General features: G+C 45.3%; 1 protein-coding gene across 5 annotated transcripts in view; it reads left to right on the top strand.

Moving 5' to 3' along the window:
- Positions 1–25,779, top strand: part of GADL1 (glutamate decarboxylase like 1) — a 464,941-nt gene that overhangs the window by 306,167 nt on the left and 132,995 nt on the right. The gene's annotated exons all lie outside the window — the stretch shown is intronic.

Here is a 25,779-nt window from a genome sequence, read left to right as displayed (position 1 = left end):
GACTTTTTTTTTCTTCAAAACTTTTTATATTGTTTGGATATTTGTGTTGATTAGTCTTTGATTTATGGCATGTTTTCTTATTGTTCTAAAATCAATTTTATTGAAAGTACTAAGAAATATATATTCAAATCAAAGTATCAACTATTTATGCTTTAATTCTTGAGAGTAGGTGCGTAAATTGGGGCAAACTTGTAGGGACCCAGTGCATTACTTTGCCCAGGGGCCCATGATGCTATTAAGATGGCCCTGGTTACAAGACTATGAGAATACAAAGACCCATTTGAAGCAGGTCAAATGCAGGTCACAAGGAGATTAACTGCAGGTCAACTGTGCCTGACAATGAATTCTGAATGATCTTAGCAGTATCTCAAACTGATGTCTAGAGTGGCCCGATAAAGCAGATATCTCTATCACTGTTTGTAGAATACTCATAATTAGGTGGCTGAATTGTTTTAAACTTAAATGCAGGTCAACATGGGTAAAGAAACTATTATTCGGCATTTTGTTTTGTGCAGTCTAGTCATTAATGTTCCATGTATCTTCTAAGAAGTAACAGACTTTTGGTATTAGTAATTAATGTGTTATAAGCAGTATATTGTACTTCAAAAACACATGTCAAAAGCAGACTTGAAGCATACCTAGACAATGAAATAATGGTATTGATTTGAAAGAGAGATTTCTCACTGCTTTTTTTTTTTTTTTTTTTTAACATAAAGTTTATTTATTCATCACAAACAAACAAAATACAAAACAAGTTGCATTAGCTCAAGACAGATAATGTACAAGGATTTTCCATACCATATCGAATCGACTAGTACATTGCAGATAATATATTTTCAACCGCACAGTAAATGGTCAGAATAGAGTTGCAAAATTTCAAGTCCAGGTCGCTATAAAAGCCCCCGTGTGGGGGGAGGAAGGGTGGGGGGGGGGGCCCGGGTAGGAATTCCCCTCAGGGGTCTCAAAAGCTAGTCATATATTAGCCCCGTAGCGTGGAGGCCCCGTCCGGGGCGAAATTACCTAAAGCAGGAATGTTTGGACAGTCAAGAGTGCAGGCTGTAGTACTTAGTTTTCCTATGGAATAGTCAGGTGTTTGGCCTCCACCCAACCCGCCCAGACTCTATCAAATTTTTTCGGACAGTTCCTTCCCATATATGTTAGTTTATACAGGGGCAGGGCTGCATTTATGCGAGAGAGCCATAGTTGTTTAGTAGGTGGTTGAGGCTGATTCCAGTTAAGGAGAATCGCCTTTCTGGCATACATTGCAGTATAAAAAACAAATAATTTTTTCCTTTTTGGGGCCTCTAGATAATCACATATGCCTAGCAGGAGGGGGAGAGGGCTATAGGGGACCCTGATTTTGCCCACCGAGTTAATATCCTCCAGGACCGTCTCCCAAAAAACCACTATCTGTGGACATGTCCACACAGTATGAAAGAAATCCGCACCATCTGAGCCACATCTAGGACAGGTGGCTGTTCTATTTGTATAAATTCTTGCAAGACGCGACGGGGAGTAATAAGCCCGGTGTAGAAATTTTAACTGGGTAAATCTATCCCTAGAGGATATGGTCAGAGTTAGATATTGCTGCACCCCCTCCTCCCAGTCATCATCGCTTAGGTCAGGAATGTCACGCCGCCAGGTTGTCAGCAGTTGTGAGACTCTAGATGTGTCCAGCAGGGTAAGTTTGTTATAGATAGACGAGAGTAATCTAGTGCCTTCAGGTGCACGAAGTTCAGTCTCCAAATCCGACATCCGCAGAGTTATCGGGCTGGGAACCTGGGAGCGAAAAGCATGCCTTATCTGGAGAAATCTAAAAAACATCCAGTTTGGGAGGCCCTTTCTACTTTTTAGATCATCAACTGTTATCAGTTGTCCCTGCGATACAATATCACCAAGGGTAACTATGCCGTATCTAGCCCATATGACAGGATCCGGAATCGACTGAAAATGACTTAACCGCGGGTTACCCCAAAGTGGTGTCACAGGGGACCACGCATGTTGATTCTCTAATTTCGCGTTCACCGTGTCCCATACCTTAATGGTCGTTTTCATGGGCACCGATATTTTGGGATTGGAGCGGGGCCCTCTATGTATGAGATTCCTTAGTTCCGAGTAGGAACCCAGCAATGCTGCTTCCACATCGGATGCCGGATTAGAGGGCTCCCCTGCAAGCCACCACTTTAACGTCACCAGGACTGCCGCCCAATAATATTTTAAGAAACATGGGAGTGCCAGACCACCCATCGTAACCGGTAGTTGTAATGTTGTTTTTGCGATTCTAGGGGCCTTTCCATTTCATACAAAGGAGATGACCAAACTATCCAACTTAGTAAAGAAGGAAAGGGGTATGGGTACAGGAGTTTGTCTGAACAAATAGGTGAATTTGGGCAGGATGGACATCTTAATTAGATTTACGCGGCCCACTGGACTAAGGGGAAGGGATTTCCATGAAGAAAATTGGTGGGTCACTCGAGACATCACCGGGGTCTGGTTCAGGCCAATGAACTGACGAAGGTCTCTGTGTATCTCTACGCCAAGGTATCTGAACTGTGATACCCGGCATAGCTGTGCGTCCAGATGCACAGGAGCAACCCCAGAGTGCAGTGGGAACAGTACTGATTTCCCCCAGTTAATACATATTCCTGAATACCGTCCACACCTATCTATGACCCGAAGCGCTTGCGTCAATGATTGTCCGTCGTCTTTAAGGTATAACAAGGTGTCATCCGCATACAATGACACTTTTTCCTGTAGTGGACCTATAGTTATACCCTGTATTTGTGAGGTGGACCTAATAAGGATAGCCATGGGCTCTATCGCCAATGCAAAAAGCCCCGGGGATAGCGGGCATCCCTGCCTCGTCCCTCTACGAAGGGAACCGCTCCTGTACGTACCCTGGCCGTCGGGGATCTGTACACCGCCTCAACCCAGGAGATGAAGACGGGACCAAATCCAAATCTGCAGGGGACCTCCCATAGATATTTCCACTCCACGGAATCGAAAGCTTTTTCTGCATCCAGGGAGGCCACTACCGCTTGGTCAACGTCTCCTATCCCCGAGGCCAAGACCGCATACAGTCTCCGGAGGTTAATGTCGGTGCCCTTGCCTGGCATGAACCCCGATTGATCCTCGTGCACTAATGACAATATTACCTCATTAAGACGTCTGGCGAGTATTTTAGTTAGAATTTTTGCATCAGAATTCAACAGGGAGATGGGCCTATAGGATGAACACAATTGGGGATCTTTCCCTGATTTGGGCACTACTACTATGATTGCTTGTGCCATAGAAGGGGGGAGAACTCCCTCCCTTAGCGTTTTAACAAACATATTATGTATTCTTGGAGCCACCTCCTCGGCATATTGCTGATAAAACTCAGGGGGGAGTCCATCCGTTCCAGGAGTCTTACCCGGTTGCAGAGAGCCCAAGGCTATTTGGACCTCTTCTAGTGTGATTGGACTATCCAGAGACTGCCTAGCCTCCGGTGTCAGAGTAGGAAAGTCCACGTCATCCAAGAACTCAGACAGCTCTTCATCAGAGTATCCTGCTCTTGATGAGTACAGATTGGAGTAGAATTCCATAAAGCATTTGTTTATATCTAATGGGTCTGTCTTTATTGTTCCGTCAGTCGCTTCAATTCTCGCTATAGTGTGGGTCGTGGATTGTTCTTTAGCAAGCCAAGCTAGCAGTCTCCCCGTCTTCTCCCCTTGTTCAAATATTTTTTGTGATTGAACCAACTGTCTTTTATTAACTTTGGCCACCCTACGAAGCAGAACCTCCCTATACGCTACTTTCATGTCCTGTCCTGTGATGGGGTTAGCCGTGAGGGCAAAGTCAGATTCAAGAGTCTGAGCCTTGGCCTCCGCCTCTTCAAGTATAAGCTGGTTATTTTTACATTCCGTAGCAATAGAAGACATATAACATCCTCTGACATAGGCCTTAAATGCATCCCAGTCATTACCCGGTGACGTTGAGCCTGCATTTATCAACCAGTATTGTCTAATCAAGGTGGTCATTTCAACCTCTATAGTCGGGTGGTTTATCCAGAATCTGGACAGACGCCAAACTCTGTCAGCAGGGGGTGTCACCGTTTGTAAAACACAGAACATCGGTGAATGGTCCGATATTCCCCTTGGGAGGATCTTGATCTCTCTAATCTTAGGCAAAAGGGTGCCACTGGCATAGATGAGATCAATGCGAGATAGCGTATTGTGTGAAAGGGAGCAACATGTGTATGAGCGTTCATTAGGGTACTTCCATCTCCACACGTCCTCAAAACCAAATATACCCGCCCATCTGGATAGGGAGGAGTCCTTGGCGGGGTCAGGTGTGAGTCTATCGCGGGATGGGTCCGGCGCTATATTGAAATCCCCCGTCAGGAGGACATTATCTGTGGGATACTGAGCTAGAAGGGGGATAAGGTTATGGAGTAGGGAAGTATCAGCCGGGGGTGGTAAGTAAATGCCCACCACCACCATCTCAACCGTATCAATAATTGCATGAATTAGTACATACCTACCCCCAGGGTCCAGCTTAACATCCAGCAACTCAAATTGAAGGGATTTATGAGTCAAAATACTGACTCCGCGTGAGTAGCCTGAGTGGGTGGCATGAAAATGCCTCCCCACCCAGGGGCGTTTAAGACTCATTATCTTACTCCCCACTAGATGTGTTTCTTGCAAAATGCAGATGTGGGGATTGTATTTCCTGATATAATCAAACACTAGTGAGCGCTTTATTTTATCACCTAGTCCCCGGACATTCCAGGAAAGAATTTTCAGGGGGGCCATAACGTAGAAGGATATACATATTCAAGGATTAAGTTACAGTCAGCTGGACCCTGGGTGGCCTGCAACATCATCGATACACTGTACCTATGGGTCCACCATGGATCCGGGCAGAGCGGTAGCCGGGCCCGGACCCATAAAACCCCCGGGCCACCTACACTATCACACATCTGTCTTGTATAGTAAAAAATAACACTATAGAACAAGAAAAAACAAAAACCCAAACCCCTCCCACCCCGCACAACCGCTGTGGAACTCGGCGTGCCTGAACCCCGAACAAAACCCATTAGGTTCTAGGAGATTTCCCACACAACAGAGAGACAACTCCCAGAACGGCACCAAATAACACAGGGGCGGTCAAAGTTCGGTGCAGTCCAGAGATATCCGTCCGTGTCCTGAGGATAAAAGAAGCGTAATAGGAATCCATATAACTTGTATACTAGAAAAGTAAACAAAATAATAAAAATTGAAAAGAAGAAACACCTAGCCGAAGCCAGGGGCACACACTTTTGGTCAGTTCTGTAACCCAGAACCCCCACAGACCCATCAAAGAGGCCCAGGGGAACAATGCTCTCCTCCATCGGTCTCCTTTCCCTTCAGTCGACAACATATGGTGTATCATAGTGTCCTCTTACATGAAGGTGGGTGAGGTTAAAACCTCCAAGTAGAGCCTCCTGATGAAGTAAGCGGAAAAAACATCAAGGGAGCCATTCATCACCCCAGCCCCTCCCTCCCCAACAGGCACTCTTTAGTGCAACAGAACCTCTAACAAAAGAGGGGGGGGGGGAGGATGGCAATAAAGCCGTGTGAGTAGCAACACGAACAAAAGCCGTCATCCAGATAAATGTTGAAGGTGACAGGCAAACCCCACCAGGAATGATATTTCTAAGACACTAGGCCACAGCGCTGGAGATTTATACAAGCATTTCTGCATGGGCTACTCCTGCCCTCTTCGGACTTGGGGCAGGGCGTCCAACCAACGGGAAGCCTCCTCTGGCGAGGTGAAGTATCGAGAGGACTCTACATCTATCACTCTAAGGCGAGCCGGGAACAACATGTTGTATTTTAGCCCTTTCAGGCGTAGCTGTGCTTTGACATGGTCGAAGGTTCTGCGGAGCCGCTGTGTGTCCACAGAGTAGTCTGGGAACATCATGACCTTGGTGTTTTCGAAGCGAAGCTCCGGCATCTTCCGGGCCTCCCGGAGAGCCAAGTCCCTGTCACGGAAGTTCAGCAATCTAAAAATGAAAGTACGCGGTGGGGCCCCAGGTGGACCTCTTACCGGAGGCATCCTGTGCGCTCGCTCCACCATGAAGTGCGGGGAGAATGGGGCTTGCGGGAGTAGGGTGCGGAGCAAAGTCTCTGTAAAAGCCGTGGGATCCCGGCCTTCAGCTCCCTCCGGAAGGCCCACTAGCCGCAAATTGTTTCTGCGACTACGGTTCTCGCTATCTTCAGCCCGTGATTCCAGTATCTTTACCTTGGCTTGTAGGGTATGGATAGAGGCCCGATTGTCTCGAACGGCATCCTCCAAGTCACCGATACGTCGCCCTGCTTCAGACATGCGGTCCCGCATCTTGTCCATATCTCTGCGCATGAGCCCAAATTCCATCTGCAGAGTGTCAATTTTGGCCGTTAAGGTGTTCTGGCAGCCAGAGATAGCCAGCATAAGAGCCTGGAAGCAGTCTTCCTCCGAACCTGGATCCAAAGGGACGGTTTGGGACGCCATGTTCGTGTAGCTGGTTCCACCCGCTGGGGCCTGTGATTTCCGCTGTGAGGAAGCTTTAGTGGTATGCCCACCTGTCTTCGCGGAGCTAGATCTGCCTCTTCTCATGCCCAAGTGACCCCCACTGCTGGATGGGATAAACTGTGATGTGGGTCAGCACACTGCAAGGGTTCAGGCTGTTAATTCTACAGTTATATAGACCCCCTAGAGTCCAGTGACTTACTGTGTATGCTGTGGACTGTCCTTTAGGCTGCAGGGCAGGATGCAGACCTCCACTATGACTCCTCCAATGGTCCCCAGTTGTAGTCCTCACAGAGGCACCATAGAGGTCCCAGGCCAGGCGATAGCTCCCCCCTGTGGACTATGGCAGGGATTGGTGTTTGTGGAAGGCCTCAAGATGGCGGCCGGCGGCCTATGTAAGGAGCCAGCCGAGCCTCTCTGTGGGGTATGCTGTGTCCCCAGATGTCCCTCCTGGGCCCTGCTGCAGCTCACCGCCAGATGGTGTTGCTATGTGCCGTGCCGCGGCCCTCCTCTCACCGATCGCGGCACCCGAGGCCGGGGATCGCGGGCGCTCTGTAGGCCTCAAAATGGTGGATCTCCTCCGGGGGGGCGCCAGCCGATGGGCCCCCGAGGCGCCGCCGATGTCTCTATCTCCTCCGGATCCTTCCCCCTCTCGCAGCTGGGTGTCTGAGCCGCCGTGGTCCTCCAGCCGCCGATCGCGGCACCCGAGACCGGGGATTGCGGGGGCCACGTAGGCCGCAAGATGGCGGATCACCTCCAAGATGTGCGGGCCCAAGGCAGCTCCAACAGCCTCCTCAATATCCCCGGCTTCCACTGCTGATACTGTCTGGCAGCACTTAGGGGTCAATATATTAGAAAATTTAGGGATATTAAGGCAGGATTCCTGCGGATTGCATACGGACCGGTGGAGCTCCTCTGGAACACGTCCGCTTCCTACAGCATCCGGACACGCCCCCCTCTCACTGCTTTTAATACAGAATTGCAGCCCTGCGTTTTGTTAGAAGTTTAAGACTGTAGTCTTTTAATTGCTATCAAATCTCGTTGTTACTTTCAATAACTTATATTAGAATAATGAGCTTGAAGTTAAAATGGTAGAATGACATCTGGATATTTCACATTGTAGTATTTTAGTTCACCTAGAATAACCTTCTGCATAATAGTACTGGGAAACAAATCTTGAATATATAGCAAGTGGACAAGAATACACCAAGCTGATTGGTGTTGGCCTTCCAGAGGATATTCATAGCCATGTTAGGTTGTATAAATAGTGTGACAGGAGTCACTTTGGGCGGTGGCCCAGTGGAACCCAGAATAACTTGGAGAGGTTGGGAAACCCTTGTTCCAGCTCCCCATGCACCTCCTATGTCTGAGTGACCCTGTGTCTATTAGGGGCACAGGGTGACTGAGAAAATGCACAGATATTTAATGGACACTGAGAATGTGGTTCGGATTACTTAAAATGGAACAGTAATATTTACCAACAATATCCCTCAAGAAATCTATGATACATTAATTCCACTGTATCAGAATGATGGAACATTGTAAGAGTTTTATAGACTGTTGCCATGCCGCCTGCAATCCCTGATTAATCAAAGCATAGCTTGAATGTGGATTCCATGGTCTACAATGTAGGAGACAGACCGTCTGCTAATTCTGGGACCTTCTGCTATTATGTGAAGGTGTCCTGTGTTTATATTTATGATAATGTGTATTGTGTCTTCTGAACCAAAAGACAGCAAGGCTGACCTGAAAGGTCATATCTCTGAGTCACCTAGGCTGGTTAAATGATTAGTTAATTAGCTCATGTTAATTTATGTTTCTGGTTACAATTGTATTGTTAGGATAATATGATCAGGAGGGGGGAACCTCCTTCTGAATTGTATATTGTTGTGGAAATTTTATGAAGATGTATTTTAATATGTATTGTTATAAGTGTCTCCCATTGTTAGTACTCTCTAAAGAGCTGACTGGGGCAGACTGATGCTGGTTGAGATCCGTTTGGTAGTGGAAAGCTCCTTGGGGATGTAGAGAAGTGTTTGCGGAGTGGGGACATGTCCGCCAGCGAAGGGCCCCTGCGCGATGCCCAAAACGATCATCTGGGGGATGTGTTCGCTCTGCAAAGACATTATCGAATTAGCGGATGTGTGCTCGTGTCACCCCTGTATGCCTGATTAACATATTTGTGGTGCCATGGGCATACACCTGCAGATAATCTCTCGTCCACAGAGACAGTAGTATAGTCCAAGTATGCTTTGTTCTCTGAACAACGCAGAATAAGGATTCACGTACAAACGATAGGAATGGAATTCTTTGAATCATTGTGGTCGGGAGAAGTGTTCTTGAACTCAGGCTTCCTGTGATCATGCTGAGGACAGAGACAGGGGGCTGGAGATTATACATGCTGCCCCCGCCCAGACACGCCCATAAGACACCCCTAGTCATTGTTGTATTGGTTGTTGTATAAATTCATTTTTCCTGTGTTGACATTCACATCCTGTGTTGTTACAGCCTGTGTTGTCAGATCCTGTGTTGTCATATCCTGTGAGGTCACATCCTGTTTGTGGCTTCCTGTTTGTGTGGGAATAAAAAGCCGAGAGCCTCTGCCCTGCAGGCAGATGGAGGAACGATGGAGCTGAGATGGTGTTTATGGCTGTTTACTGGGAAAAAAGGGAGACATGGGTTTTTTAACCACTTCCCTACCTGCCTATAGTCAAATGACATCCACAGATGGGATCTCCCATCCTGGGTGGACGTCATATGACGGCCTCGGGTTCCCGGCCGCCTAGGGGGCGTGCGAGCGCGCCCGCCGCGTTGCTCGGGACCCGGTGCATGTGCCTGGCGGCCGCGATGTCCGCCGGGCACCCGCGATTGGCCGTTAACCGGGCCAGACCGTGGATCTGTGTGTGTAAACACACAGATCCACGTCCTGTCAGCTCAGAGGAGAGCAATCTGTGTTCCCAGAACAGCGGAACACTGATCGGTCTCCTCCCCTTGTACGTCCCCGCCCCCTACAGTTAGAAGCATTCCCTAGGAAACACATTTAACCCCTTGTGTCCCCCTAGTGGTTAACCCCTTCACCGCCTGTCACATTTACACAGTAATCAATGCAATTTTATAGCATTGATCGCTGTATAAATGTGAATGGTCCCAAAAATGTGTCAAAAGTGTCCGATGTGTCCTCCATAATGTCGCAGTCATGAAAAAAATTGCGATCGCCGCTATTATTAGTAAAAAAAATAAATAAATATTTTTTTTTTTTTAAATGCCATAAATCTATCCCGTATTTTATAGACGCTATAACTTTTGCGCAAACCAATCAATATACGCTTATTGCGATTTTTTTTTTACCAAAAATATGTAGAAGAATACGTATCGGCCGAAACTGAGGAAAAAATTTGTTTTTTTTTAAAAAAAAATGGGATATTTATTATAGCAAAAAGTAAAAAATATTGTGTTTTTTTCAAAATTGTCACTCTTCTTTTGTTTATAGCGCAAAAAATAAAAACCGCAGAGGTGATCAAATACCACCAAAAGAAAGCTCTATTTGTGGGGAAAAAAGGACGTCAATTTTGTTTGGGTACAACGTCGCACGACTGCGCAATTGTCGTTTAAAATGCGACAGCGCTGAAAACTAAAAATTGGTCTGAAAAGGAAGGGTATTGAACCGGTTAAGCATGAATTATACCAAAATTGCTTAAAGGGCGCTTAATAGCGCAAGAGTATAGTGGGTTTATCCACGACAGTTATAAGACTGTATTCTTGTTCTAATAAACAGTTCCATGTTCTGTTTGTAACTAAGCTAGTCTCGTCTGGTTCTTGGTTACAATATATAGCTGTAATATTTGATATCTGAGGATCCAGATTGGAGGAAGCAGTGTACTGACAGGAGCATTCAAGTGGAATGCTACAGGGATCTGTTACAAATAGGTTAGGACAAGCATCCTGTTTGACTATAGTGGAGCTGGTTCTGTGGTACTTATAATATTACTGTTTATGTGTATAGTGCCAATATGCTACCCATTTCTGTACAGTAGAATGACACCAATTTTCTTTTACTTAAAAAGAATCCATTAATCACACACTTAAAGCATATGTTATCCTAAAAAAAAAAGGATCCTGTTCCTTTTAAACATGTTATACAGCACAGTGCTTGTGCTGTGTAATTTGGCCCCTTGTATCACTTGACATACCTGGCTGATCCTGCCTGATTTTGCCCTCCCCTCTGTAAACTGACCACAGTTTATCATGGCTGCTGAGCCCTGACTGATGTCAGCAGAAGATTCTTGGCCCCTCCCGCTGTAGCTGTCAGATCAAGAGAGGAGAAAGACGGCCGGTCACATGAGTGCTGATCGCCACTCTGAAATCAGGTATAGAATGGCAGTTTTTTTTTATATAACACAGACACAGGGGCACACAGCATTATGAAACACAGAGGATTATATAAAGATATTACAGTGGCTCAACAACCATTAAGCTAGGGGTAGAGGAGGGTACCATCATCTTTAGTAATAGGATTTTGCAAAGGAATACCTAGGGCTGCCCAAAGCAGGCCACCAGTGTATTAGGAAGAACAGAACTATAGGACTAAAATAAAAATTTATTAAGAAAAAGACATTGTTAAAACTGGTTTGTACACATGTTCCTCTATATGTTTTGCAACTACATCCACTTCTTCAGGAGGAGTCAGTCATAATCATCTACAAGGTAAATACAATCTCATAATCATATAGTCATAGAAAGTATTTACTAGCAAAATAGAGTGAAACAGCGATATAACGATATTATTTTGTATCGCTGTTTCCATGACTATATGATTATGAGATTGTATTTACCTTGTAGATGATTATGACTGACTCCTCCTGAAGAAGCGGCTGTAGTTGCGAAACATGTAGAGGACTTCGTCACGATGTACATCTCAGTTCTCCACAGTATTTATGGGGTTCATCCACTCTCTTGGAACCAACTGTATTAATAATGCATGGTTGTAATCAACTGTCTTCAAATTACTGGTATGTAATTTTGTACAAACAGGACCATCAGTATAGTCAGTAGAATGAATGCTGTCTATGGAGAAAGATAAGGCTTTTTAGATGCTTAACTGGGGATGTGATCTATTGTTGCTCTGGTTCCATAGTGGTTACTTGGACTGCTGTGACATTAGCTCCCTTCCTTCTGCATAGTAAACTTATTGATAGATAATCTGTAAGGTATAAGTGAGTTTCCAGGCCTTAATGTTATAAAATGCATTTTCTTGTTTTGTTTCCCTATTATGCCCACCTATGGCCATTTCTGGCTAAGTTCAGCAAATGAACTATAGGGGAAGTGTGTACATGAAATGTTCAGAGGCGTCAGAAAGCTGAGCACATTTCATCAAACACAAATCCATGTCTTCTTTCTATTGTTTGTTGATCTACAGATAAAAAGAAGCTTTAAATATAAAGCAGACTGTATGCTTTCTCCAATTGCACATTCTACAAGCATAATTGCATGATACAAGGTACAAGAAGGCATCATTATTAAGGCATGTCTAGGCCACCATGATATCTAAATACTGTGTGGTCATATGTCCATGTTTAAGGTTTGTAGTGATGCTACTAGTACACTCAGTAGTGCACATTCTGTCTGGTCCCTCCACGTCCATGGAAGTGTGTGTGTGTGATTTGATACATTATTTCCCGCTGAAAGAATTGATAATTATATAGATACAGAATAATAAACATTTGAGACTAATAACTTGTGTTCAGAGCTGTGGTCTCAAGAATAATATTTAAATTCCATTGACTATCAAGTTGTTATTGTTGCAGTTAGCATGGGAGAAATAATTAGCAATCCGCCTGAAGATATACACAGAGATCTGAAGGAATTTAACACCAGAGCTTTTCCCTTAAGCTCAAATTGTTATAACCCCAGATTAGTATTACTCTTTTCATACATTCTCTCAATGGTTCTTATCATCAAACATGATGCCTTCATTATTATACAGTACTTTGATGAAGGAACTTGCCAGATATTTCAGTACAATCGCTCTTGGATTTTCAGCAAGCATAGACATTAGTACAGGTCATGAGACTGCGGATAGTGGTGCCATTGAACCTCATTCTATGTGACCCACTGAAGCAATTAAAATGAGAGGTTAGTGGATCAATCTGTTAACTACTAGATTTTATTCGCTGAGGACCTATTTACACTTGCAGTACTTTAGTGCACATGTGTTACCATTTGTTATGGCATTCCTGAACTTGTATTCCTTTAGGGCAGTCCATTTATTATGAATAGGCTGCCAATGCACCATAATGGATGAAAAAGCCAAACATGAATGACCCCTTTCTAGAGATGCAGTACACCAAAACACATGGTATATATGTTTTGGTGCTCTACAATGCATTAGGCCTTAATGTGTTAGGGTGCCATTCACCACGAATGGCATCAAAACACACTGCAAATAGATCAGTACTGCCATGCCTTAAGGCAATGTGTATTATAGCCCATGCTGGCACAATGCACAAGTGTTCATGGGCCCTAATACCACCAAACCACCAGCCGATTCATCAGACCAGATCTGTCAGCTATTTTGTAATTCTTTAACATTGCTTTATTAAAATATATACAAAAATGTTTTCTTTTGGCATCCTAGGTATACTGGTGTGCCAGCCAGGTTAGGGAAGAAACTGGGCTGTACACCAGCAATGTAGACATATCCAGTGAGTTTAAGTCTCCATAAACACTTGTACGACTCCAAAGCTGCGCCGACTTTGGAGTGTAACTTTGGTGCAACTTTGACACAACTTTGACACAACTTTGGATGGATGCAACTTGGATACTACTTTGGCTTTGACCAGTGATAATAGACAACTGTTGCATTGTATAACATTCAGGTATGACTTTCATGCAACTTTTGATGGTTAACATTGAAGTCTATGACCCTCAAGTTGCATGAAAGTCAGATCAAAGTAGTAAGTGAACTAAAAACGATAGTAAGGGCAGACATAATCAACAAATAGCACCACATCCCATAATTTATGAAATTAAGAAAAGACAAGGGGAAAAAGGGTTGAAAACAACCCGGGGACTTTTAGGGTGCCTAAATTTCACAGTAAATAGAGTAGAATAGATTTTTATGGACAAGTTATACATGTTTTTCTACTCTATTTACTGTGAAATGTAAGCACCCTAAAAGTCCCCGGGTTGTTTTCAACCCTTTTTCCCCTTCTTTTTTCTTAATTTAGTACATGAACTACTTTGCTGCAACTTTAAGTCACACATATATGAATGGTTATCATTGGAAAACATGGGGAACAGTTTGTCATGCGGCTTTCAGGTCCATAGTTGCATGACAAGTCGCATAAGTGTGAATGGAGCCTAAAGCATTATTTAACCCAAAAGCAAACATTTATTATACTGCAGCTTACCAATTCTTAGACGTGATGGCTGCATTCATTTTCTTATTTAGGCTTTGTTTACTTTATTTTCATCTGGTGATCAAGCCAGTAAGTCTGTTGTTTTTTAAAAGAACATGCTCTCTTGCAGCTGTATCAGTTTACAGATATGAGACAAACCATTTTCCACTGACAGGGGTGCTTACAATGATTGGCTTTTATTTATTCATGTAAAAGCTTTATCTCAAAAGGAAAAAAAACTGTGTGTAATTATATAAATGAACTGGAGTTTGGCTTCAATTTGTTAGTGTATTTAAAGGGTCTGTAACCCTACATTATGATTTTCTGCCAGCCCCTCTCTTTTAAGCTTCCATCCTGCTCTGTGTCATTGTTTATGAGAAACAAAGCCTCTAAATACCTTTTTGTGAAGTATCTTCAGGCCGATCACGTTACTCCCAGCCGCTCTGATACTTTGATCCAGGGCTATAGCGGGAGGAGCAGAGCTTTCCCTCTGACTTCAGGATTTGCCCCCTTAATAACCAGGCCATTTTTTGCGATATGGCACTGCGTCGATTTAACCGACAATTGCACAGTCGTGTGACACTGTACCCAGAAAAAATGAACGTCCTTTTTTTCCCACAAACAGAGCTTTCTTTTGGTGGTATTTGATCACCTCTGCAGTTTTTATTTTTTATGCTATCAACAAAAAAAGACCGACAATTTTGAAAAAAAACAAAAACATTTTTTTTACTTTCTGCTATAATACATATCCCCCCCAAAAATATGGAAAAAACAAATTTATTTGGTTTGTGCAAAAGTTATCCCATCTACAAACTACGGAAAAGATTTAAGGACTTTTAATTATTTTGTTATTGTTTTTACTAGTAATAATGGCAATCTGCGATTTTTAGCGGGACTGTGACTTTTTTGGGGACCAGTGACATTTCTACTTTGATCGGTGCTATAAAAATGCACTGATCAATGTAAAAATGACACTGACATGGAAGGGGTTAACACTAGGGGGCGATCAAGGGGTTAAGTGTGTTCCCTGGGTGTGTTCTAACTGTAGGGGGATGGCTCACTGGGACATGACAGAGATCACTGTTCCCGATCACTGGGAACAGAAGATCTGACATGTCATCAGGCAGAACGGGGAATCATCTTATTTACATAGGCAGTTCCCCGTTGTGCCTCTGTACACAGTGATCGTGGGTCGCCGGCAGACATCGAGTCAGCGGTGCACGCTCCAGCAGCGCACTCGCGCCCGCTTTTCTCCTTGCTCAGACCGACATACAGGTACGTCGGTTTGCGAAGGAGAGCCAACCTGCCGCGGTAAATGTATGCGAGCTGGTCGGCAAGTGGTTAACCTGCTATTAGGGAGCATGATATATGATTCTTTTTTTTTTAGGGTTACAAACACTTTAACTCTGCTAGTTAGCTAGGTTGGGAAAAAGTCTCACACATATGGTATCCCCATACTCGGGAGTAGGGATGAGCTGAACACCCCCCCCCGGTTCGGTTCGCACCAGAACCTGCGAACGGACCGAAAATTTGCACGAACGTTAGAACCCCATTGACGTCTATGGGACTCGAACGTTCAAAATCAAAAGTGCTCATATTAAAGGCTAATTTGCATGTTATTGTCCTAAAAATGGTTTGGGGACCCGGGTCCTGCCCCGGGGGACATGTATCAATGCAAAAAAAACTTTTAAAAACGGCTGTGTTTTCGGGAGCAGTGATTTTAATGATGCTTAAAGTAAAAAAAAAAAAAAGTGAAATATTCCTTTAAATATCGCACCTGGGGGTGTCTATAGTATGCCTGTAAAGTGGCGCGTGTTTCCCGTGCTTAGAACAGTCCCTGCACAAAATGTCATTTTTAAAGGAAAAAAAGTCATTTAAAACTGCTTGCGGGTTTAATGTAATGTGGGGTCCTGACAATATGGATGAAAATCAGTGAGACAAACGGCATGGGTACCCCCCAGTCCATTACCAGGCCCTTTGGGTCTTGTATGGATATTAAGGGGAACCCCGCACCCAAATTAAAATAAGGAAATGTGTGGGGCCACCAGGCCCTATATACTCTGAACAGCAGTATACAGGCGGTGCAAACAAGACAGGGACTGTAGGTTTGTTGTTAATTAGAATCTGTTTGTAATTTTTTAACGGGTACATTTTTAACGTGTTTAGCTCCAGCCAAAAAATCTTTTTTAAGCTTTTTGGAAAACATAGGGAAGGGTTATCACCCCTGTGACATTTGTTTTGCTGTCTGTCCTCCTCTTCAGAAGATTTCACCTCACTTTTTGTCCCAATGACAAATGTTTTTTGAAAATTTGTGGAATTTTGTGGAACAAGGATTGGAAAGCATCAGTGGAAAGGAGAAATGTTTTTCCCATATTAACTCTTACAGGAGAGAATTTCCCTTCCTAGGGGTAGATTTCATCTCACTTCCTGTTGTCTCCTTCCGTTTGCAAGTAGGAGTCGTTTGTAAGTTAGATGTTTGAAAGTAGGGGCCTGCCCTATATACTCAGCAGAAATTTGGGCCTTAGGTGTTGTTGTGGCCACAACACTGTAAGCCCTCACAGGGCCCTGCTGTGAAATATTAGATCAAGAATTGTAATTACATGCCCCTGTTGAACAGGGGCTGAAAAATTAGGCCTTAGGCACTAGTGCTGGTGCCACAACACTGCAACCCCTCACAGATACTCTAGTTGGAACGCAGGAACGAGCCCTGCTGCAAAGTATTGCATCAAAAATTGTAATTGCATGCCCCTGTTAAACAGGGGCTGAAAAATTAGGCCTTAGGCACTGGTGCTGTTGTCACAACACTGCAACCCCTTACAGATACTCTAGTTGGAACGCAGGAACGAGCCCTGCTGCAAAGTATTGCATCAAAAATTGTAATTACATGCCCCTGTTAAACAGGGGCTGAAAAATTGGGCCTTAGGCACTGGTGGTGGCGCCCAGAACCAAAAATGTTCTTACAAGCTATCAGCATGATCATTGAGGAGGAAGAGGATAATTACTCAGGATAGTCACTCAGCATCAGCATAGGCAGTCTTTGAAGGGATCTGAGATTTCAAAAAAAATTATTCAGTTACATCAGCATCAGGTGCTTGGTAGCTGGTGGTGATCCAAGACTGATTCATTTTTATGAAGGTCAGTCGATCGACCAAGTCGGTGGACAGACGCACCCTGTGATCGGTTACAAAGCCTCCAGTAGCACTGAATGTGCGTTCCGAAAGAACGCTGGATGCAGGACAGGCCAGTAGCTCAATTGCATACTGTGCAAGCTCTGGCCAGTGATCCCTCCTCAAGACCCAGTAACCCAGAGGATTTTTTGGTGGGAAAGGTGTCCAAGTCAGATCTTGCTCCTAGGTATTCCTGCACCATGTAAAACAGACGCTGGCGATGGTTGCTGGAACCGATCATACCTTGGGGCTGCGGACCAAAAAATAGTCTGAACGCATCGGTCAGACGGCCACCTTCTCCACCGCTCCTTCTTTGACTGACCGAAGCCTCAGCAACACGTTGTCCAGAAACAGGAGTTTGTAACCTCCCAGTCTCTGGGAACGCGTTGCACAGACCTTTCTGCAAGGCCTCCCGAAGATGTTTCATCCTCTGCTCCCTCTGCGATGGCAAGATAAGGTCCGCAACCTTACCCTTGTAACGTGGATCAAGGAGGGTTGCCAGCCAGTATTGGTCCTTCTCCTTGATACCACGAATACGAGGATCCTTATGCAGGCTTTGCAGTATCAGGGAGGCCATGCAGCGTAGGTTTGCTGAGGCATTCGGTCCGGAGTCCTCTGGGTCACTAAGGACGACATGGTCCACAGCCACCTCCTCCCAGCCACGTACAAGTCCATGTGTTTCTTGGGACTGATCCCTTAAAGACTGCTGCTGATGCTGAGTGCCAGGCTCCACCTCCATACTGACACAATCTTCCTCCTCCTCCTCCCCCTCGTCCTCTTCCTGTGTGATCGGCGGGCACGCAGGAACACTGTCTGGATAAAGGGGGCCTTGAGAGCTAAGGAAGTCCTCCTCTTCCTGCCTCTGTTCTGCCTCAAGTGCCCTGTCCATTATTCCACGCAGCGTGTGCTCCAACAGGTGGACAAGGGGGACAGTGTCACTGATGCATGCACTGTCACTGCTCACCATCCTCGTGGCCTCCTCAAATGGTGACAGGACAGTGCATGCATCCCTGATCATGGCCCACTGGCGTGGGAAAAAAAAAAACAAGCTCCCCTGACCCTGTCCTGGTGCCATAGTCGAACAGGTACTCATTGATGGCCCACTGCAGCATGGCCAACGTTGAGTTCCACCTGGTGGGCATGTCACAGATTAGGCGGTTCTTGGGCAGGTTAAACTCCTTTTGGAGGTCCGCCAGCCGAGCACTGGCATTATATGACCGGCAGAAATGCACACAGACTTTCCTGGCCTGCCTCAGGACATCCTGTAAGCCCGGGTACCTGCCCAAGAACCGCTGCACCACCAAGTTAAGGACGTGAGCCAAACAGGGCACATGGGTCATTTGTCCCTGTCGGAGGGCAGAGAGGAGGTTGGTGCCATTGTCGCAAACCACCATTCCTGCCTTAAGTTGGCGTGGCGTCAACCACCTCTGAACCTGCCCCTGCAGAGCTGACAGAACCTCTGCCCCAATGTGGCTCCTGTCCCCCAAGCACACCAGCTCAAGCACCGCATGGCATCTTTTGGCCTGCGTACTTGCGTAGCCCCTTGAATGGCTACGGAGCACCGCTGGTTCCGAGGACAAAGCACAGGAAGAGGCCATGGAGGAAGCAGAAGAGGAGGGGGTGGAGGAGAGAGGTGTGTCACAATCATTAGTAGTGGCATTTTGGAGGCGTGGTGGCGGAACAACCTCCAACACTACTGCACCTTGTCTTGCATCCTTCCCAGCTGCCAGCAGAGTCACCCAATGCGCCGTGAAACTTAGGTAACGTCCCTGTCCATGCCTGCTGGACCATGAGTCAGCGGTAATATGCACCTTACTGCTGACCGCCCTGTCCAGCGAGGCATGGACATTGCCTTCCACATGCCGTTAGAGAGCCGGAATCGCCTTCTGTGAGAAAAAGTAGCGTTTGGGTACCTGCCACTGAGGAACCGCACATTCCACAAACTCACGGAAGGGGGCATAGTCTACCAACTGAAAAGGCAGCAGTTGAAGTGCTAGCAATTTTGCCAAGCTAGCATTCAACCGCTGGGCATGTGGATGGCTGGGAGCAAACTTCTTTCGGCGGTGCAGCAGCTGGGGCAGGGAAATTTGCCTGGTACAATCTGACGTCGGTGTACCGAAAGCAGATTGCCCACAAGTACTTGGCTGTGACACACCTAATTCTACACCTTCATTCCTCTCAGTGCAGGTCTCAGAGAGGACTGAAGGTATAGTGGGGTTGGAGATCTCAGCTGATGAGGAGCAAGGAGAGGTCCTCTTTGTTCTTTGGTGTGAGTCTTTTAGATACGCTTGCCAACGAACTGCATGGCAGGTCAACATATGTCTGGTCAAGCATGTGGTACCCAAGCGGGAGATGTTTTGGCCATGCGAGATACGCTTGAGACATGTTGCAAATAGCAGCGGTGCGATCTGATGCACTTGTCTCAAAAAAGGCCCACACCAAAGAACATTTTGAATAACGCTCAGAGATTGCAGCGCCCTGCACATGTGGAGCTTTGGGGTGTGATGCAGTCAGTGTGCTGCCCTTAGGCTGGCCCCTGGAGGGCATCCTGCCTCGTTGGTGATGTGCCACCTCCTCCTCCTCCACTCTCCTATCAGGCACCCACGTTGAGTCAGTGACCTCATCATCCCCTCCCTCCTCATCACTGGAGCAAACCTGGCAGGATGCTGCAGCAGGGGGAGCATGACTGCCAGATTGCTGTCCTTCTTGGGCACCCCCTCTGTCCGTGCTCACGTTACTGCCTTCATCAAGCTCAGTATCATCATCAGAGCCTTCTAAACGCTGGGAATCCTCCTGGAGCATGTACCCAACACTGTGGTCAAACAGTTCGAGGGACTCCTCAGGAGGACATGGTGGGGCTAGGGAAGGAGTCACTGATGACATTGAGCCGAGGGAAGAGACCGCTGCTTTGCCAGACAAAGTACCCTGAGCATGGGTGAGAGAGGATGAGGAGGATGAGGATGGCTTGGTCATCCACTCGACCAAGTCTTCCGCATGTTGCGGCTCAACATGGCCAGCTGCCGAAAAAAAGGCCAAGCGTGTCCCACGGCCATGTGCTGATGAGGATGCATCGTCCCCACGGCCAGCACTAGACACAGAGCCTGCTTGCCCTCTTTTATTGGCTTGTGACTGTCTGCCTCTCCTTCTTGGCCTTCCAGACATACTAATGGCCTGTAGCTGCACTAAGCTGGGATATATATATATATATATATATATATATATATATGTACTGATACTGCAGCTAGCAAAATCAACTGCCTGCCTGTAGTATGAGAACACCACCAACCTTCTACAGTTAGCTTTAGCTGAACACTGCAGAGCTCGCAAAAAAATAACTTGCAGCTTATTTAGCTGCCTGCGGTAGTGATAGGATCAGGAAAACACCACCAACCTTCTACAGGTACCTTTAGCTGAACACTGTGCAGAGCTCGCAAAAAAATAACTTGTAGGTTTAGCTGAACACTGTGAGGAGGACGCACCACACTAACTTGTAGTTTTAGCTGAACACTGTGAGCAGGACGCACTACACTAACTTGTAGCTTTAGATGAACACTGTGCAGAGGTCTCACTACACTAACTTGTAGTTTTAGCTGAACACTGTGAGCAGGACGCACTACACTAACTTGTAGCTTTAGATGAACACTGTGCAGAGCTCGCAAAAAAATAACTTGTAGGTTTAGCTGAACACTTTGAGGAGGACGCACCACACTAACTTGTAGTTTTAGCTGAACACTGTGAGCAGGACGCACTACACTAACTTGTAGCTTTAGATGAACACTGTGCAGAGGTCTCACTACACTAACTTGTAGTTTTTGAGCAGGACGCACTACACTAACTTGTAGTTTTAGATGAACACTGTGAGCAGGACGCACTACACTAACTTGTAGCTTTAGATGAACACGGTGCAGAGGTCTCACTACACTAACTTGTAGTTTTAGCTGAACACTGTGAGCAGGACGCACCACACTAACTTGTAGTTTTAGCTGAAGACTGTGAGCAGGACACACTACACTAACTTGTAGCTTTAGATGAACACTGTGCTGAGGTCTCACTACACTAACTTGTAGTTTTATCTGAACACTGTGAGCAGGACGCACTATACTAACTTGTAGTTTTAGATGAACACTGTGCAGAGGTCTCACTACACTAACTTGTAGTTTTAGCTGAACACTGTGAGCAGGACGCACTACACTAACTTGTAGCTTTAGATGAACACTGTGCAGAGCTCGCAAAAAAGTAACTTGTAGGTTTAGCTGAACACTGTGAGGAGGACGCACCACACTAACTTGTAGTTTTAGCTGAACACTGTGAGCAGGACGCACTACACTAACTTGTAGCTTTAGCTGAACACTGTGCAGAGGTCTCACTACACTAACTTGTAGTTTTAGCTGAACACTGTGAGCAGAACGCACTACACTAACTTGTAGCTTTAGATGAACACTGTGCAGAGGTCTCACTACACTAACTTGTAGTTTTAGCTGAACACTGTGAGCAGTACGTACTACGCTAACTTGTAGCTTTAGCTGAACACTGTGCAGAGGTCTCACTACACTAACTTGTAGTTTTAGCTGAACACTGTGAGCAGGACGCACTAAACTAACTGTAAATAGTCTAGCTGCCTGACTGTGGTACTAATAGGATCAAAAGAACACCAGCAATTTTCTTCAGGTAGCTGTAAATACTGTAACAATAACTATAACAATATATATATATATATATATATATATGCAACACCTGGGATGCATATATATACACAATACACTGTAAGTGCAGCTAACTCACTGATTGTCCTGTCTAATCTAGCTAACTCAAATGAAATGACACTGTCTCTCTGTCTATCTATGTATCTCAACGCCGGAACACACACTACACAGGGCCGCCGTGCAGGCGGCCTTATATAGTGTGGGGCGTGTTCTAAACCCCCTGAGCCATAATTGGCCAAAGCCACCCTGGCTTTGGCCAATTACAGCTCTCTCTACCGATGACGCTGTGATTGGCCAAACATGCGGGTCATAGTGCATGCTTGGCCAATCATCAGCCGAACGTTATGGGCCGTTCGCGCCAAATTCGTGTGGCGCGTCACGGCCCATAACGTTCGGAATTCGACGAACGATCGAACAGCCGATGTTCGAGTCGAACATGTGTTCAACTCGAACACGAAGCTCATCCCTACTCGGGAGGAGTAGCAGAATGTGCTTGGGGTGTAATTATAAAGCCGCGTACACACGACCGGTTTTGCCATTGGAATAAACTCTGAAGGTTTCTCCGACGGAACTTTGCCGGAATTCTGCTCAAGCGGTCTTGCATACACACGGTCACACCAGAGTCCGACCGTCCAGAACGAGGTGACATACAACAAGTGTGATGGGACTAGAAAAAGGAAGTTCAATAGCCAGTAGCCAATAGCTTCTGTCTCGTACTTGCTTCAGAGCATGTGTCATTTTTGGTCCGTCGGAACAGCATACAGATGAGCAGCTTTCCCGATAGTAATTGGTTCTGTCGGAAATATTTAGAACATGTTCCATTTCTAGGACCATCAGAGTTTTCATAAAAAAAAGTCCAATGAGGCATACACACGATCGGAATAGACGATTAAAAGCTTCTATCGGAATTTTCCTGTCGGACATTCCGCTCGTGTGTACGCGGCTTAAGCATGCCTATGCTGTGTGTGAGAAATTACTTTGTGTGAGAAGAAAAATTGTTTTTATTTTCCAAATATTGTGACAAAAAAAAATTACAAATTCAATAAACTCACCAGGACTCTTACTAAATACCATGGATTCTCTACTTTCCAAAAATGGGTCATTTGTGGGGTATTTGTACTGCTCTGACATTTAAGGGCTTCAAGAAATGAGATAGGCAGTCAGTACATCAGGACTAATCCTTATGGGTAGAGCTCCAAAGGGATGAAGCTAAGAAGGTTCGTCCCCAACTTTGCCACCATCGCTGCACCATTGACTGACTTAACAAAAGGCAGGAAGTCAGTAATAATCAAATGGAATACGGATGCTGAAGAAGCCTTTCAGAAGCTTAGGGTGGCATTGTGCCAGCATCTGGTGCTTATGGCTCCTGATTTTGCGAAAGAGTTTGTGGTGCAGACAGATGCCTCAAGTGAGGGCTTAGGAGCAGTGTTGTCTCAAAAGGTCAATGGGGAAGAACACCCAGTAGTTTTTTTGAGTAGGAAGCTGACAACAGCGGAGAAAAACTACGCTGTGGTAGAGAGGGGGTGTCTGGCCATCAAGTGGGCTCTGGACTCCCTACGATATTTTCTCCTAGGTAGGAGGTTTTGCCTGGTGTCAGACCATGCCCCATTGACCTGGATGAGACAAAACAAGCACACCAATGCCAGGGTGACAGGGTGGTTCCTTTCTCTCCAGGAGTTTAATTTCAGGGTAAAGCACATCTGCCCTCTGCTGAGTCCATTGTATGGTGTTGAATGGTGCCTCCAACACCTCCGCGTTGAGGCAGAGGGGGTGGATATGTACAGGACGCCAAGGTTGGGTCCTGGACGGGTGCTATATAGCACAAATATTTGGGTTATGGTCCCTTTAAGGGAAGTGTGGAAGTAGAGAGCCTCCAGGAAGCAGCTCTTAAAGGTGGGAAGTAGTGCTAGAAGGGGGTGGTGAGGAGGAGTTGGTGAATACGCCTGTCTTGAAGAGCTGTGAGTCTGCTGGAGGCTGCTAAAAAGATTCAACAAGGACTTTTAAACCCTTGGGGCAAAGACCCATCCATGAACTGTATGTGCTTTTTTACTTTTACTTTTACTTTGTGCTGAAGATAAGCTGACTTTATTTTGTATTTTTGTGCTTGTTTGCTGCTGGAAGCCTTATATTGATTTGCTTGCTGAAAATAAAAGCCTTTTTGTTTAAAGTTTAACGGCTTCGCACTCGGTTCTGTGGAGCTACAATCCCCCAAACTTTACTCTGTATAGTGACAAGAAGTATGTGTGAATTAAAAAAAAAAGAGGAAATGAAGCCTGAAATCTCCGCTAAGAAACGACAGGCAGAAACTTACCATGTCAATGTGTGGAGGTGGCCTATTTGGTTGGCAGGACAAGGCTTTGCTTCCTCATGTCAGATCTTCCAGTAAGAAGAATAGTTGAGTTCTCATCTGGCCAGCCACTTGGAGTTTTGTTACCAGTGGTGCAAGTTGGAGAAAGATAAATATATTTAGGTTTACCTCCAGTAGGGGGGCTTAGGCCTGGGAAGGAGTGCTGTCAGTGCTGCTACTCCCCTAGAACTGTTGGGAAGGGAGGGCAAAGGTTAGGCCTGGGTCAAGTTCTGGAGCTGTCTTGCCTGGAATGCAGGAAGCTAAACTCAAACCAGAGTACAAGAGGAAAGGAGCCTCTAAGGCAGGGATCTCAAACTAGTGGCCCTCCAGCTGTTGCGAAACTACAAGTCCCATCATGCCTCTGCCTGTGGGAGTCATGCTTGTAACTGTCAGGCTTGCAATGCCTCATGGGACTTGTAGTTTCGTAACAGCTGGAGGGCCGCGAGTTTGAGACCCCTGCTCTAAGGGTTCTTCCACACAGTACTGTTGTTTGAACATCAGTATTCCAACCAGAATTTCTTGTATTTATTTTGCCCATTGTGAAAAAAGCGAATGTCAAACCCCTGCCCTTCTCACCAACTTGTGACAAAGAACTGCCCAATCTCACACTGCACTGTCACTTCCATAACAATGTCACACTCGGCTGCATCCTGCACAAAGATTTTCCAGCTTGTGGGACCACAGTCTAGGTGCCAGCAGACTTCACCACATTCAGTAAGTCTTGGTTAAATTCCCTTGTAAATCAAGCAGCCTATTTGCCTTTAGTTCCACAACCCCAGAGTTTCTATAACCCACCACTATCACTGATGTATGCCTTATGCTAGTTGTGGTAAAATTATTAAAGTTTCTTATTCTGAAAAGTTATTAGTGGAGACTGAGCAGAACTGTGCTCTGGGATGCTATAAAACGTCTACTTTTGATAAATTTCTGCAAAATTAATCAAATCTATTTGTCAAAGTAACTGGCACCCAGTGTTTTCAAATCCCTGCCATTCCACATAAGCTAAGCCTTGGGGCAAAGTGCTATCCTACCCTGTCTTTGGGGATCCCTATATGTCTCTGGGAGTCAGGGGGTGCCACAGTAGTGACATCACAAAATCTTACTCTAAGACCAGTGAGACCAGTAAGTGGCCTAACTAAGGTCTCACAATGCATGTATACAAATAAAAAAAAATAAAAAAAAAACTTATTTTCTTAAAACCTGAGGTCTGCCAATCTTCAATAGTATCAAAAGCCTTCTTGTCATGTACACGATTCTCTGCAAGCTGTGGGCACCACTTGCTTCTGCTAACTGTAATCTGATTCGACAGTGAAAATACAGTATGAAATGTTGTAGACTGCAAATCTATTCTGGTGTTAGGAAATCATTTCTATCCACTAGCACACATACTTCTACTTCTTATATTACGAAGGTAATATTAAGTGTAGGTAACCAAATATTTACAATGTACATTTAATATTTTGACTACAGCTGTCCTTTAGATCGGTAATTAATGTGTTCATTTTCGCTTAATTTTAAATGTTTATGTTTGCATTGCCTTTTTTTTCAGTGTGTAAATGTGTGTTACTTCAAACTTCACCTAAGACAGAGAGAGAGATAAAATAAATTGACAAAAAGAATTTCTACATACATCA

The sequence above is a fragment of the Aquarana catesbeiana genome, linkage group LG05, assembly GCF_042186555.1.
Source record: "Aquarana catesbeiana isolate 2022-GZ linkage group LG05, ASM4218655v1, whole genome shotgun sequence".
NCBI lineage: Eukaryota > Metazoa > Chordata > Amphibia > Anura > Ranidae > Aquarana > Aquarana catesbeiana.
This window is presented reverse-complemented; position numbering and strand designations above follow the sequence as displayed.